General features: G+C 53.5%; 1 pseudogene; it reads left to right on the forward strand.

Moving 5' to 3' along the window:
* Positions 1–4: 4 nt before the first annotated feature.
* LOC121349183 lies at positions 5–5,275 on the forward strand (annotated as a pseudogene).
* Positions 5,276–5,351: the final 76 nt, after the last annotated feature.

Consider the following 5,351-nt stretch of genomic DNA (forward strand, 5'->3'; position numbering starts at 1 on the left):
TCCCCTGCAGAAGCTGTCCCTGACCTCTCCGCGCGGCGTGTCCCCCCCTGCTGTCACCACCAACGGCAGCCTGAGCCCGGAGCCCGCCGAGGACGCCGAGCGTGGCCGCAGCAGCTCCGCGGAGCTCGACGACGACGACGACGACACCGAGGTACCGCCGCGTCCCCGCCGCGTCCCCGCCGCGTCCCCGCGGTGTCCCCACGGTGTCCCCACGGTGTGGCCGGGCCCGCAGGCGCCCAACCCATCGTTCCCGAACCCGCGTCGGCGGCTGCGGCTGCGGGACCTGGCGGAGCGCGTGGCGGGCGCGGCGCAGAACGAGCAGGAGCTGCACCGGCTGCTCAACGAGGCCCTGCTGGAGCGCGAGTCCATCCAGGCGTGAGTGCCCGGGATTCCCAAAAAAACCCCCCAAAAAAATCCCCCAAAATTCCCCAAAAAATGCTGAAAATTCCTCAAAAGTCGCAAAAATTTAAAAAAAAAAAAATCCCCAAAAAATTCACTTAAATTCATTGGAAGTTCCAAAATAATGCGCAAAGATTCACAGAAGTTCCAAAAGATTCCCCGAAATTCCCTAAATTCCCCAAAAAATTAAAAAAAAAACCAAATCAAAAATTCTGAATATTGCCCCCAAAATTCCTAAAAATTCACGAAATTTCCCAAGAATTCCCCAAAAAAATAAAAAAATTACCCAAAATGACCAAGAATTCCTGAAAATGCCTGAAAATTCTTAAAAAACTCTGAAATTTCCCCAAAATTGCCAAAAATTCAAAAAAATTCCCGGGAATTTTCAAAAATTCACAAGAATTCCCAAAATATCCCCAAAAATCCCCCAAATCCCCCAAATTTTAAAAAGTCCAAAAATTCCCCAAAATCCCCAAGAATTCCCCAAAAATCCCCCAAATTCCCAAGAAAATCCTGAAAATTCCCAAAAATTCCTGGAAATTTAAAAAACATCCCCAACATTCCCAAGTATTCCCCAAAAAATCCTGAAAATTCACAGAAATTACCAGAAAATTAAAAAAAAAATCCCCCAAATTCCTGAAAATTCTCAAAAAAAAAAAATCCCCAAAATACCCCCAAATTCTAAAACCATCCCAAAATTCTCCCCCGCCCAAAAAGTCCTAAAAAAAAAAATCCAAAAAAACTCCTGAAAATTTTAAAAAAAAAAAAATCCCCAAAAATCTGGAAAATCCCCACAATTAAAATAATCCCAAAAATTCCCCAACATCCTTGAAAATTCCAAAAAATCTCCAAAAAATCCCCAAAATTCCCCAAAAAATCCCCAAAAAATCCCCAAAAATTCCCCAAAAATTCCCCAAAAAATTCCCCCCAGGCTGAAGGGCAAGAGCACCTTCCGGCTGTCGCTGCGCTTCACCGACCCCGAGATGGAGACGCGCTACTCGGTGGAGAAGGAGAAGCAGAGCGGCGCCGCCTTCAGCTGCTCCTGCGTCGTCCTCCTCTTCACCGCCCTGGTGGAGGCCGTCATCGACCCCTGGTAGGCCGGGGACGCGCCGGGGACGCGCCGGGCGTCGCCGCGGCGTCGCCGTTGACGTCCCCCGCGGGGTTTTCGGGCAGGTTGGTGACCAACTACGTGACCTTGGTGGTGGGCGAGGTGCTGCTGCTGGGCCTCACGCTCTGCTCCTTGGCCGCCATCTTCCCGAGGGTGAGACGGGACGCGCCGCGGGGACGCGGCGGACGCGCCGCGGGGACGCGGCGGTGCCGTGCGCCGCCCCCGGTGACGAATCCTCCTTGTCGCCGCAGGCTTTCCCCAAAAAGATGGTGGCCTTCTCCACCTGGATCGACCGCACCCGCTGGGCGCGCAACACCTGGGCCATGGCGGCCATCGCCATCGTCACCGCGGCCGACATCGTGGACATGGTGAGGGGACACGCGCTGGGGGGACGCCCTGGCCCTGCTGTCACCCCGGACTGGGGAGCACAGGCTGGTGGCCAATGGGGCCACCTCGGGGTGGTGGCTGTGAGCGGCAGTTACGTCACCCTGGTGGCCATGGTGGCCACCGTGTCCCCGTGTCCCCATCTTGGCTACCATGGGGACCATGGGGTGGTGGCCAATGGGACATTGGGGCCACCGTGTGATGGCTCTGTGGAGCAGTTACATCATCCTGGTGACCATGGTGGCCACTGTGTCCCCATGTCCCCAGCTCGGCTACCATGGGGACCATGGGGTGGTGACCAATGGGGACATTGGGGCCACCATGGGGTGACTGCACGGAGCAGTTACATCATCCTGGTGGCCATGGTGGCCGCCGTGTCTCCATGTCCCCATCTCGGCCGCCATGGGGACCATGGGATGGTGTCCAATGGGACCTCGGGGCCACCATGGGGTGGTGGCTGTGAGGAGCAGTCAAAACACTGCAGTTACATCACCCTGGTGGCCATGGTGGCCACTGTGTCCCCATGTCCCCAGCTCGGCTGCCATGGTGATGATGGGGTGGTGACCAATGGGACCTCAGGGCCACCATGGGGTGGTGGCTGTGAGGAGCGGCACAGATATTACAGCTCCATCACCCTGTTGGCCATGATGGCCACCGTGTCCCCATGTCCCCAGCTCGGCTGCCATGGGGACCATGGGGTGGTGACCAATGGGACATTGGGGCCACCATGGGGTGACTGCACGGAGCAGTTACATCACCCTGGTGGCCATGGTGGCCGCCGTGTCCCCGTGCTGACCCCGCCCTCGCGTCCCCAGCTCGCCTGCCGTCGCGACCGCTGGGTGGTGACCAACGGGACCTCGGGGCCGCCCCGCGGCGGCGGCGGCTGCGCCGACCACCCCAAGTACTACAGCTACATCGCCCTGCTGGCCCTGGTGGCCACCGTCATGCTGGTCCAGGTGAGCCACATGGTCAAGCTGACCCTCATGGTGCTCATCACCGCCGCCACCGGCGCCGTCAACTTCTCCGCCTGGGAGCCCATCTTCGACCAGTACGACCGGCGGCGCGGCCAGCACAGCTCGTAAGGGGACGCGGGGACGGGGAGGGGACACGAGGGGGGACGGGGAATCCCGGAATTCCGTCATCCCGACGATCCCTCGGCAGGTCCGTGCTGGTCCCCTCCAAGTATTCCATGACCGCCATGATCTTCGTGGTGATGCTCAGCTTCTACTACTTCTCGCGGCACGTGAGTGGCTGGGAGGGGAAAGGTCTCCTGTCCTCCCTTTTCCTTCTTCTTCTTCCTTCCTTTTCCCACCCTTTCTCTTCCCTTTTCCTTCCTTTTCCCTTCCTTTTCCTCCTCTTACCTCTCCCCTCCTCTTACCTCTCCTTCCCTTCTTTTTCCTTCTTCTTCCTCCATTTCCTGCCCTTTTCTTCCCCTTTCCTTCCTTTCCTTCCTTTTCCTCCTCTTACCTCTCCTTCCCTCCCTTTTCCTCCTTCCATATTTTTCCTTCTTTTTCCTTCCCTTCCTTCCTTTTCCCACCCTTTCTTCTTCCCTTTCCCTTCCTTTTCCCTCCTTCTCTTCCCTTTCCCTTCCTTTTCCTACTCTTCCCTTTCCTTTCCCTCCTTTTCCTTCTTCTTCCTCCATTTCCTGCCCTTTTTTCATCTTTCCTTCCTTTTCTTTTTTATTCTTCCCTTTCCCTTCCTTTTCCTTCCTTCCTCTTCCCTTTCCCTTCTTTTTCCTCCTCTTCCCTTTCCTTCCCCTCCTTTTCCTTCTTCTTCCTCCATTTCCTGCCCTTTTCTTCCCCTTTTTTCCTTATTTTTCCTTATTTTTCCTTATTTTTCCTTATTTTTCCTTATTTTTCCTTATTTTTCCTTATTTTTCCTTATTTTTCCTTATTTTTCCTTATTTATTTTTCCTTATTTTCCCTTATTTTTCCTTATTTTTCCTTCTTCTCCTGCTATTTCTTCCCTTTTCCTGCCTTTTCCTTCCTTTTCCTCCCCTTACCTCTCCTTCCATCCCTTTTCCTTCTTCTCCCACATTTTTCCTTCTTTTTCCTTTCTTTTCCTGCCCTTCCTTCCCTTTCCCTTCCTTTTTTTCCCTTGCTTCTCTTTCCCTTCCTGTTTCCTTCTTATTCCTCCATTTCCTGCTCTTTCTTCCCCCTCCCTTCCTTTATTTTTCTTCTTTTCCCTCCCTTTTCCTGCCCTTTTTTCCCCTTTTCCGTCCTTCATCTTCCCTTTCCTTCCTTTTCCTCTCCTTCCCTCCCTTTTCCTTCTTCTTCCTTCCTTTCCCTGCCCTTTCCCACTTTTCCCTCCCTTTCCCTTCCTTTTCCTTTTTTTCCCTTCCTTTTCCTTCTTTTTCCTGCCTTTTCTTCCCTTTCCCTTCTTTTTCCTCCTCCCCTTCCCTTTTCTTCCCTCCCTTTCCCTCCCTTTTCCCCCTTTTCTTCCCTCCCTTTCCCTGCCCTTTCCTTCCCTAAATCCCTTCCCGGATTCCCTGCAAGCTCCAAGGCACCGGGATTTATCCCAGGCCCACCCACAGCACCTACAGCTTTTCCAAGGATACTCCCAAAGGGTTTTCCGGGCCCCAGCAATTCTGGGAATACCGCCATCCCATAATCCCGCCATCCCATAATCCCGTCATCCCATCATCCCATCATCCCATCATCCATTTGGAAGGTCGACACCCACGACCAGAAGGAGCGCGTCTCCGTTATCCAATCCCATTATCCCCTTATCCCATTATCCCAACATCCCATAATCCCATTATCCTGGGAATTCCCACCATCCCTCAATCCCAGGTGGAGAAGCTGGCCCGGAATGCTGTTCCTGTGGAAGATCGACGTCCACGACCAGAAGGAGCGCGTCTCCATTATCCAATCCCGTTATCCCTTTATCCCACTATCCCACTATCCTATTATTCCATAATCCACCATTCCATAAATCTATAATCCCACAAATCCCTCAATCCCACAACACGTTCCCAGGTGGAGAAGCTGGCCCGGAATGCTGTTCCTGTGGAAGATCGACGTCCACGACCAGAAGGAGCGCGTCTCCATAATCCCATTATCCCACAACCCCACATTCCCATAATCCCACAATCCCGGGAATTCCCACATTCCCACAACACGTTCCCAGGTGGAGAAGCTGGCCTGGGCCCTGTCCCTGTGGAAGACGACATCCATGACCAGAAGGAGCGCGTGTCCCCATTATCCCATAATCCCACATTCCCATTACCCCATCTCATTATCCTATAATCCCGTAATCCCACAATCCCAGGAATTCCCACAATCCCCTGTGTATGTCATCCCAGGTGGAGAAGCTGGCCCAGATGCTGTTCCTTGGAAGATCGACATCCACGACCAGAAGGAGCATATCTCTATTATCCCCTAATCCCATTATCCCATAATCCCACAATCCCCGGAATTCCCACATTCCCACATTCCCAGGTGGAGAAGCTGGCCCGGAC

Source organism: Pyrgilauda ruficollis, unplaced genomic scaffold (genome assembly GCF_017590135.1).
Source record: "Pyrgilauda ruficollis isolate IOZ18807 unplaced genomic scaffold, ASM1759013v1 scaffold1342, whole genome shotgun sequence".
Classification (NCBI taxonomy): domain Eukaryota; kingdom Metazoa; phylum Chordata; class Aves; order Passeriformes; family Passeridae; genus Pyrgilauda; species Pyrgilauda ruficollis.